We start from the raw sequence: 12399 nt of genomic DNA on the forward strand, positions 1-12399 counted from the left end.
ATTTATTTGAATTTATCATGTGCAATGACCACTTTAAAGGGCAAGAGATTGTTGATACTCTAGATGAAAAACTTGTGGATGGTGAACTTGAAGATGAAGATGGGATTCTCAATTTGAAAACCAACACTATTCCTAAGGGAATGATTGAGTTGGAGTGCATTTTTGATCATGATGAGTCAACAGTTAACGAGAGAATAGTCAAAGAAAAGGGGATCAAAGAATGTGATTCATATAATCTAGGTACTAATGAAGATCCCAAAATAGTAAGAGTCAGCAAGGCATGCAATGCTCAGGAAAGGGAAGATATGCTCAAATTTCTCATAGAATACAAGGATGTCATTGCTTGGAGCTATGAAGAGCTCAAAACATATGATCTTAGAATCATTATGCATGACATTTTGTTAAAGTCATGCCAAGCCTTTCCTACAAAGGTAAAGACCTATTGATCCCATTATCGAACCATTCATAATGAAGGATGTTAAGAAGTTTCTTGATGCCAAGATCATCTTTCCCATAAGTCATTCTGCATGGGTGGCTAATTTATTCCCAGTGATGAAAAGGATGAGAGAGATTCACCTTTGTATAGATTTTCATAACTTGAACCTTGAATCTCAAAAGGACAACTACCCTCTGCCCTCACTAGATGAAGGACTACAAATTTTAAATGAATCCAAGATGATGTCTTTCCTGGATGGATATTTGGGATATAACCAGGTAATGGTCGAGGAAGAAGATAGGTTGAAGACTACATTCATGACTAAATGGGGGACTTTTTCTTATAGAAGAATTTTTTTAGGGTGATTAATGTTGGGCTACATTTCAATGAGCCATGGACAAAGTTTTTAAGGGATTAATAAACAAGTGTATAGTCATCTACATGGATGATTTAATAGTATTTTTAAAGGATCAAAGCACTCACATTGCTACTTTAAGATATGTATTCAATAGATGTCCTAAATATGGCATATCAGTCAATTCCAAGAAGTGTTCATTTAGGGTTACTGAAGGAAAGATCCTAGGTCACATCATCTCTAATGTTGGAATCTCCATTGATCCTAAGAGGATGGAATCCTTTCTAAAATTGTTAGCTCCATGCAGTTGGAAGGAACTTAAGTCTTTCTTTGGGAAGATAAATTTTGTGCAAAAGTTTCTAAGCGGATATGTAGAGATAGTTCACCCCCTTAATGATTTACTCAAAAAGGGAGTAAAAATAGAATATATTCTAGAGATTAAGAAATCATTTGAGGATATCATAGTGGCCATTTTGATTGCCCGAGTACTAGTGAGTCTAGACAATGGATTGCCTTTCAAAATATACTCTTTTACTTCAGAACATACATGTGTTGGGATTCTTACACAAAAGAAGGATAAAGAAGATGAAAGGTCCATTTCTTTTATGAGTTGGCCTCTAAAACATGGTAATTTAAACTATTCTAACCTTGATAAATAGTTTTTTTCTTTAATCAAAGTGGTAAAGAAATTTTGGCATTATATACTTAGAAGAAATGTATATGCAATTGTACTTGATCCTGTAGTCAAGACATTACTGATGCAAAATGAACTAGGTGAAAGGTGAGAAAAACGGATGAAAATCATTCAAGAAGTTGATTTAGAGATTCAACCCATGAAGTTGGTAAGAGGGCAAGGATTATCGAGAATGATAGATGATAACCAAATCAAGGATGAGAAGAAATTCAAAATTGATAAATAGTTCATAGTGTAGGGGACTCAAAATGAAGTGTGATTCTTACATTCTACATGATAGAAAATTATACAAAAAGATACTATGAAGGGATTTATCAAAAGTGCCTAGAATGGGAAGAAGTAAAAGTGGTTTTAGAATAGTTTCACGATAAATATGGTATAGGACATGATTTAGTAAAGCCTGCAACCCATATGATTTTAAGTTTAGGTTATTTCTAGCCCACATTCTTCAAGAATCTTTTGAACATGTTTGTGATTGTAGAATTTTTTAGGTTAGTGCTAATAAAGAAAGATATCCTATAATGCCATTACAACCAGTGTTTGAGGTACACCCTTTTGCAAAGTGGAGGTTGGATTTCATTAGTCCAATGAACCCACCATCATTAGCTAGACATACCTTTGTTCTCATAGCTACTAATTACAGCATGTGCTAGGTATAAGGTGAGACTTTCAAAAATTGCATGGGAAATGTGGTTATTGACTTCTTGGAACAACACATTGTTACTAGATTTGGTATGCCATTCTTCCTAGTATGTGATAATGGATTAGATTTTGCATCAATGTTCCTTACTCAATGGGCACTATAAAATTAGGTTATTATCAAGTTCTCTTCAAATTATTATCCACAAGAAAATGATGCAACTAAATCTACAAATAAGAACATGATCACAGTAATAAGATGTTTATTGAGAGAAAATCCTAAAGGTTGGCATACTCAACTCAAATATGTGATATCGATAGATCAAGTTAGGGTCAAGAATGCTTTGGAAACATCTCCATATCTTCTCATCTACAAACAAGAGCCAGTATTCCCATTTAACCTCAAGATTCTTGTTTTGAAATTCATGAGTGGGTGTGTTGAAGATGTTAATAGGGTTCAAATCAGATTGACAAATCTCTTGGATATGGATAAGCAATAGATAGTTGCTTGGAGGCATATCGAGAAATATTAGGCTATCATTAAGAGGTGGTTCGACAAGTGGGCCATGATAAAATCTTTAAGAATATTTGACCTTGTTCTTCTGTGGGACAAGGCAAAAAATAAAGGTGGCTAGCCACACTAAGTTTCAATGCTTGTAGATTGGTCCTTATCAGATCACAAAAATTTTGGGAGAAAATAATTTTAGGCTAAGTTCTTTACAAGTGGAATTGGTTCCATTTCCAATCAATGGGAGGTTTCTGACACATTACTTTGATGCCTAAAAGCACCAGAAAAAAAAAATTTCCTTTCTGCAAGTGTGTTTATTTATGGAAGTATGTTTTGTTTCAATTGCGTGTTTTCTTTTATTTCTGTGTTTACTTTCAAAGTTGTGTTAATCTAGGGGTTAGGTGCACTCAAGATTTTATCTTCACATATATCATTTAGGCCATTTTTGGTTTTGACTTTTGGGAAGAGGTATTTCTTTGTCAAAACAATTAAATGATTTTGTTTCTTATACCAAGTGAGGAATAAATGTTACTTGCAATAATACAGGACTTTAAATTTTGAATTCAAAATAGTAGATCAACAATTTTTCAACACTTTGGAAATTTAAAGATTGATTATCTTAGGTTATTTTGAACCAAGGTTGATGTTACCAAGGGATATTCCAAACCCTACCAGTTCTAACAAAAAGGTCTTCTCAAAGGAATTGCTAAGATCATTGTCTGGTGTGAGAGTTTCCATAAATTTCTTGAATGTGAAATGCAAGGGATGTTAACTAAGGATTGAATCTAAAAAATGACTTCAATGTCTTAGCCACACAGTCTAAGCATTCTCAGGGTATAGAAAGAAAATAAAAAAATGAAAAAGTGTTGTTAAGAATGAAAGATTCTACAAAGTCTAAGAAAGGTAATTTGACTATAGGGATACACACTCCAAAAGTATCAGAACAATTTCTTCATCGAAGAATCAAATGACAACATGTGAGCTATGCAAAGAAAATATTCAAAAGATTACCCATGACTTCAAATGAAAAGAAATAATCCATTAAGAGCCCTCAAGACTAATTCTCTCATCTAGTTAGACAAATAATTGATAAATAGCTTTTTTGAGGATTCCCAATGAACTGACCAGTGGGGTGGAAGATTATTTCCAAGTTTTTGGAAGCTTTTGATAGATTAAATTCTAAGATGCAAAAGAAAATTGATATATTAATTTACACACACTAAAATTGGAGATTTGAGACTCTAAAGTTTTGACTATGAAGTGACTCAAAAAATTCTTGGAGTATTCAAGATTTAGTCAGGATTTAACACATATTAGAGGAATATTTTCTAAGGAAGAAATACCTTTGACATTTCTTTTCCTTTTGTCAGGGCTATTTACTGTGGTTTCATAATGCATGCCCCTCTTTTCCTAGAAATGGGGGGTCCCTGGTACATTTTTTCTTTCCAGATCCATATTTTGGGATCAAAGTCTTTTTTAGGGTTCTACTAGGTGTCTAAGCCTAGTCTGGCTCTTTGTTTGAAAAACCCATTTGTCAAAAATTGCAATTTTAACATGAAAAATGATTTTTTAATAGAAAAGGGCACACTAGTGCACTTTAGCACACCTAGTGCACCCCGCAAGGTGTGCTAGTGCACTAAGACCACTAGTGTGGGAGCACTTACCTTTGAAAGTGTGCAAAAGGTGTGCTCCATCTTAGGCCTATAAAGCCTAATACCACACCCCTCTTTCTCACTTCACTTTTGCCCTCTACACTCTAGCCAACACACCTCCATACTTTGTGAGCTGCCTCATTCTTCATAGAAGTTGCACACAACACATAGAATACTATGTTAGAAGGTGTGGACCTTGCACACCTATCCAAGGTGCATTAGGTGTGCACCTTTTCTCTCACAAACATTTAACAAACCTAAGAAAACTTCACTCTAGTTGCACACCTATCCAAGGTGCACACATCCACACTTTTCAAGACAACATCCTCAACATGCATAGTAAGGATGCACACATAGTGTACCCCAAAAGGTGCACTATATGTGTAGCCCTTTAAAAAAGAAAAAAAAAAAAAACACTTCCCTAAATCTTGCATTATAAGGGTGCGCACCTACCACACCCCACAAGGTTCACTATGTGTGCACCCTTGTTTTTGAGTGTTTTTCTTAGGAATAGTGCACCTAGCACACCCTCAAGGTGTGCAAGGTGTGCCAAATTCTTTTTAACAGAGTATAAAATAGGTTTTCTTCCAATTTTGTTACAATTTTGTATTTTGGGTTTCATTATTATCATAACTAGGTTTTATTTAGGGTTTTATTTTCAACCTTCTACACTAATGGATGTCTATTTTGGGAAGATAAAATGGCTTCCTCCTCATCCTCTCTCACTACAAAGATGGCTCCAAAATTGGTGGTCTTCAAATTTCAAGGTCTTCCATCGAAGTCACACTTCTAGGATGCTCCTTCAGAGATATAAGTCACTGAGCTAGGCCATATTGATTGGAATACACTATTGGTCCTATGCAACAAAATAAATGAGAGGGCCCATATGGTTTCTAAACTTATAAGATCAAGGTTAGTAAATGTAGCTTCACACCCAATTTCAGTATAATCTTTTGAGTTGGTTATGACATTGGCAGAGAATTATGTTTCGAAGGAAAGGGTGGTTAAAAGCATAACTAAAGAGATCATTCTAGATTTGGGGCTTAAGAATATAGAGAAAGATTTCCATATTCCAAGGGTAGATTAGCACATTAGATTGACATACCATAAAGTAGAAAGGTGGTATAGGGAGAATGAACAAGAAGCCACATAAATTATTCAATCCTCATATCTCATTGATAGGACTCCTCTCAAGTGAAAAGAAGGGAAAGAAAATATGAAAAGAGGATATATGAAGGATGATATTAGAAATTCCATAGTGCTCTCAAATAGAATCATGGGATTACCACCAGTAGGACACTTAAACATATGGATGGTATACTTCATTGAAAACATCAGAATGAAAAAGATGCCAATTGACTGGGCCAAAATTCTTAGTGAGAATTTGGATGAACACTAGGTGGTGGTCAGAAATGACCTATAGTTCTATATGACATCTTATTTGGTGTATCTATTAGCATCAAGAACAATAGATTATCTAGAGTTGTTTAAAAGGGGTAACTTGGAAGAATCTGATGCATGGCCTTATGTGGTATACCTCTAGCTAGTGAGGAAAAAGCTTTTGGATCATAGAAAAGAATACAAAATAGTGAATGATGCTTTCATTTTTATAGTTTTCTAGTTCATTGAGGGAGACTATGCAAAAATGATGTCAGAAGAGGCAGCAATAAAGATTACAGAAATAGGCACCTACTACATCCAATTCAATAAATTCACCTATTTAAGGTTAGTGGGTACAACTATAAATTCAAAGAAGCTCCCTACATATCTATGTGATAGACCCATATTGCTAGAGATTGCATGACAACTCTCATCTACATATGACAAAATTAGGAAGCAACATAAGAAGACCTAGGTATGGCCCATCATTGTAGGTCTATTTGGTGTCAAACTAAAGTAGGATATCATGACTTTTGAGTCAAAATGGGATCAGTATCCCTTAGATGATTATAACTCCCCTTGTCCATGTTTTGATAACATTGGTAGAGTTCAGTACTTGGTAGGAAAATAGTTCAAACATAACATGCCATAGATGATTATTGGATGAATGTAATAGATGACCATAAGATCCAAATAAGGGATTATTGTAGAATGACTCTTTATTTGGTAGGTAGTGCCTTGAAAATAAAGGTCCCATTAAAGATTGTGTAGCAAGATACTAAAGAAGTCATAGATCCCTTATATAACTAAGATAACATATATGATCAGCCTATCATGAATGTAGAGATTGATAGAGAAGAATATGCAGATATCAATCATAGGGTGTGGCATATCATATAGTTGACCATAGAATGGATTAAGAGAGCATTTGAGCTAGATCTAATTCCACAAACAATATTTTTCCAAGCTATAACTTGTCCAATGAAAGGTAGAGGAGTAAAAGTGATAGTGAAAACATTCATAGCCTAGTCTACAATAAGTTCCAGAATGGTGCATCAAGTTTATAGAGAAGTTGGATCATACTTTAGGGCACAGAAGGGTAAGAACAAAAAGAAAAGAGCTTCCTTTCATCATGTTGAGCCTGAAGAGGAGGCAACTCAATCACCTAAAAACCAAGGGGAAAAAATTTAGAAGCCATCCAGACTCAGGATAATCCACTGGTGCCACCACCAAATAAGGGCAAGAAGCTAAAGAAGAAGCATGAGAAGTGTCTCCCCTTGCTTAAGAGGAAGAAGCCTCTCCATTAGCTACCAAGATATAGAGGTGAGGATTTTGGACTCAATTGATATAGAGATGCCTGATATAGATCTCTCACAAAAGGAGAGACTCTAGAGAGGAGTGATAAAGGAAAGGGCCTAGTGGTAGAAGCTCCCTCTTCATCTAAGAATAAGTCTCCGATGGAAGGTACTCCAAGATGGTTGAGAAAAGATTTTGTGGTATTGAGGAAGAGGGAATGAGAGAATTAATTGAAGCTCTTAGGAAACCTGAGTCACCCATGGGTGATGCATGAACATTGGAATTCGTTATGAGTAATCGAAATTAGGACTAGTTCTATTGGAAATATAGATGGAGTAACTAGCGGGGGGGTTTGTGAATCAATTACCACAAAAAAAATCCACAGATCCCTTAGATGTCTAATAAAACTATTTACTACTATCACTTAGTAAATATATTTAAAATGCTATAACTCAGTAAATGCAGTGTATGTTAACTTTAACAGATCTTAAACATTCATAGTGATTAACATGAAAGCATGAGAGAAAAGAAATAAACACAAGAGACACCAGATTTAACATTGAAACTAAATATGGGAAAAACCACCAATGTAACTACCTACTAATTTTTAGTCTTCTGAAGTGAACCCTATTAGTAGCCAACCCTATTAAAGGTTACAAAACACATTGTTAGGTGTGACCTTGTTAGAGGATTTAATTATCCTATTAGGAGTGGCCATGTAAGAGGTCCTTAGAAAAATTCAATAGAACTATCACCTTGTTATAGAATTTACAAATGGTTATTAGACCAACTCTACTAAGATATTTTGGAATCACTACTACAATGATAAGAAAGTAAAAATGAAATGACCTGAATGAGATAAAACTAAAGTTCTGATTATAGATCTCTATTCTACTTCTCTAGATCCTTCCTGATCAAATATAATTTTGCTATTCCTCAAGGATATCTAACCATCCTTCAAATTTTGCTCATACTTTTCTACTCAAACAATAAATACACTTGCATACTCGCTCATACACTTTTAGAATTCTCAACTTGACCTTTCATAAATACCATTCAAATTATCAAGTCAGGTCATTTACAAGTTACAATCACCAATAATCATTACCTTAGTCAGTTGGAATTAATAATTGAAACAATTAAAATCTATTACTCAAATTAAAAAAATCCTTCATTGGCTAACCCCACTTGGTAGACACTGATCTTGAAAAGGTTTCCTATGTTAACCAACAGAAGCTTGGTTAACACTGCAAATCCTGCAAAATCCTTGGAAGACTGAGTGAACTCGGTTAACACTAACTTTCCTTCATTAACCATGAAAGCTTGATTAACATTTCTTTCTACCACATTTTCCTTTGATGCCTAAGTGAGCATAGTAGACATTTTCTATGCAGAGTAATGTCTAGGAAAGCTTGGTAGACACTGAGAATCATCTTGCTAATCGACTGAGCTTCGTAGACACTAAAAATCATCTTGCTGACCAACTGAGCTTAGTAGAAACAGACTGATAACTGATATGACATTTGTGTAACATCAAAGATAACACACAATTGGACAATTGTATCCAACATAGTTCACCAATGTTGCTAGCCTCCTCTACATGTAGATATTGAGGAGTTGATCCCAAAATATTATTAGATTAAAGAAGTGTTGCCTATAAAACCCACCTTGGATACTACCAAATTGATGGTCACTACAAGAATCAAAGAAGTGTTTAGGCACTTAGAACAAGACAAGTCTAAATGTTCAACGTCTAGAAGAAAAATAATCTCCTAAGAGGTTATTTGCATAATGTTTTTGATGCACTAGATCCTATAAATATTGAGGAGACTTTATGTGTAGCAGTCGATAGGAGGGATAAGGAGAATGTACAATTAGATCCATTTTGGAAGGCTTGCTAGTAATGGAGGGAAATTTTTGGTGAAAAAGGTATATGGATCATACAAGGGAATCTTAAACTACTACACCACATGAAAAATAATGTAGACAAGCTGGTTTCTATATTGAACCAGGATTTTGGGTTGATGGATGAGATACATACTTGTGGTAAAGACCTGCAAGCATTACAATCAATAAAGGGTCAGAGGCATCAGATGTTGATGGATGTATATATGGTGGAGAGTGAGATAAGATAGATGATTGGATGGAGAATATTTTGGATGGTAATAAAGTAATGGAAACATTACGTGTGGATATTCATAAGCTCAAGGATCAAGCCCAAGAATAGATTTTGGAAGCTTAGAGACATTACAATGATGCTTGCCTTGATATTTTTGTAGATTATTCAAGGGATAGTCTCATGACTTGCAAGAAGTTGTTGAAAAATTTTAGAATGCTTTTGAAGAAGCTTCCACCAATGAGGATATTAGACAAGAATTTAAGACAAAAGAGGAATTGCTAGAGTTGGATGTGAAATAAGGAGATTTTGTAGAGACTCTTATAGAGGTGGGCAATGTACATAGTGTATTCGCATATTTATGAAACCTTGATGTAGAGTGCTAATAAAAAATACAATGAACTAGACTAAACCTAAGAAATCATTGTCATAATGAAAATTCTATGAATGTTCCATGTTTCTCTAACTATAACCACTAAGAATTCTCTCAGACTAGCATCGCAGTGACAGTTCTAGAATGAGAAGTATGCTCAAAATTAAGATTTAACAATATGTATGCAAGATCTAAGATGAAAATGTAGATTACACGTGAATAAAAACTCTTAGAGTGCTATCAAAATGAACATGAAATGAATGAAACATGTATTAAGATGATGCTGAATATCATGAAAACTAAGCTAAAATGCTACCACAATTACCAAAACTTGCTAGAATAACATTGCTAACATGCAAACTCTAGATATGCCTATAATGTAGATGCCCAAAACTTGGGTCCTTTTGCTCTTGAATTATCCTTCTATTTATAGGATTTTTAGAAGGGGTTGGGGTAAGAATTTTGGTTTTACCTTTCACTAGTAGATAGAAGTGAAATTGAAATTGTCTCATGAGAGACAAGAAAAGGACCTCAAAAGTATTTATTGGAGGCTCAATGTGGCTTTTATGTCAACAAAAATGTCTCGTGAGAGACAAGAGAAGGAGCCTAGAATTCATAATTTGTGGCTGAATGTGACTTTTATTTTCAACAAAAATGTCTCATTAGAGACAAGAGAAGGAGCCCAAAAATTCATGATTTGTGGTTAAATTTGGATTCCTTTTCAACAAAAATGTCTCATGAGAGACAAGAGGAGAAGCCCAAAAGTCATGATTGGTGGCTAAACTTGGATTTTTTTAAATTCTTTATATAAAAGAAAGATTTTCATTTTGTGAGAATAAATGGATTTATCAATTTAATAAAAGTTCCATTTATTTTGAAAAGTTTTTCTTTTTCCTCTCCTTTTTCGAATTTTATTTTATGATTTTGAATTGTTTTTGTCCTCTTTTGAATTTGATTTTGGTCTTATTAATTCGATAGATAATTAATGACCTCATGTAATCTTTTAATTTGAAAGTTTGTTATTTTCCTCTGATTTCCTACTCAATTCGCATTGATTGATTGAAATTACATAAATTAGGTCTTTGCCAATTTTTGGGTGTCTACAAATGCCCCTTTTTGAGCTAATATGCATAGCATATTAGTTCAAAGATTGTCTTGATTTTTTGATTTAGGTCAAATTTTGATGATTAAGCATCTAGTTGATGATATTTCAATGTTTTGAGGTTGATATGATGCATGATTGTCAAGAACTTGATGTCTGATCATCAATGGTTTGATGTTTATATATGATGATGTTTTGCTTGGATGCCCTAGTTTTGTTTGATTTGAAGTTGGAAATTTTAGCTATGGTAGAATGTTTTTGATATTTGAAAATTTTTGATACCCTGGTTTGGATGCCCTAGTTTGATATGGATATACTACCCCCTTAGAAATGAAATTAGAAAAATGGATGTTCAAAATAAAAATATGGATATTCCAATTTTATTTCTAAATATTTTAGTGAGGAAAAATGATGGCATAGTGGGGTAGAATCAACCAAATGATATGGGATGGATAGAAAACAATGTCCTTCTTAGGATGTAGAGTAGGGAAAATGAACATGTCCATCTCAAGATATAGAGTATGAAAAATGATTGGTTTAACAATGTGTATTAGTGAAATGATGTGTAAAATCAATCAAATGATGTTGGATAGATAGAAAACAATTCCCCCCCATAGGATTCACGGTAGGGAAAACTAATATGTCCATCTCAAGATACAAAGTGAGACAAATGAAAGGTTCAAGATAGAACCATTAGCTAAATAGCTAGATGTGGAGATTGGATTGATGAAGGATGTTTACTTGTGATGAAAAATTGATGTGGTCAGTGTTTGACTATGCCCCTAGTGAGTAGGGACCTTTCGATCAAACACAAAAAAATGATGTAGGTGGTGTGACACCAGGTTCATTTGTAGAAAACTTGTGTTTATTTTATTGGCTTATCATGTATGTCATTTATGATGAGGACCCTTTCATGTTGATTTTGATGACTATTTGATGTTGATGAATCAATCACTTGATTTATCAAATATTCAAAAAAAAATTATGTCCAGATAGGTGCAATGGTTATATTATGGACTCATGTATGCATGTGATGGTTCGAGTTTAGATACAATAGTAGTAGATAGAATGAAATGTGAATAATTATGGAAATAATTAAATGGAAAAAGTGATGTAATAAATGAAACTATGATGGGATGGTATGAATGAGGTGTTTGAATGAAATGAAATGTATGGATGAAATGAAATGTGATGGATGGAAATGATTATGCTAGAGATGAAAAGATGTGAAGGAAGGGGCTCAACATTTGAGATTTGAAACCTACAAATAAAACTTGAGATACAAGCAAGAATGGGTAAAATAATGAATGCATGGAATATGATTAATGGTTTTATGGATAGTGATCGAAAATTGTTTGAGATTTGAAAGCTACAAAATGCAATAGGTAGAATAGATGATAGGTGAGAATGAAATTTAATGCAAGGTGGTGGTGTTGTGATGAGACCAAGTTGATAATAGTAGAATGTTAACCATTGCACTAGTATGTTGGGTGGGGACTTGTTGTTGAATAACCTTTTTCAGTGTTTGTATCCTTATTGTTGAGCATTGTTGATGAGATCTATGCATATGTGTGTTATACTGATTTATGTGCCAACTTTATGTTTGTAAGAGACCAAAGATGAAAATGCAAACTAAATGAATGCAACTAATTGTCACTTTTATTGTAAAGAGATGCAAATTATATGTCATCATAGAGCATTTAAGAAAAAGTGACCAAGTACAACCACCACTAGCTCAGCTATGGTGATATGAATACTATATACGTCGAGAAGGACCACCAATTACAAATAATTTACATGAAAAGTATGAAAATTTATTGAAAAATAAATGTTATAGCCATAATAACT

The sequence above is a fragment of the Cupressus sempervirens genome, chromosome 5, assembly GCF_028749045.1.
Source record: "Cupressus sempervirens isolate cs-2001-9-10 chromosome 5, ASM2874904v1, whole genome shotgun sequence".
Lineage (NCBI taxonomy): Eukaryota > Viridiplantae > Streptophyta > Pinopsida > Cupressales > Cupressaceae > Cupressus > Cupressus sempervirens.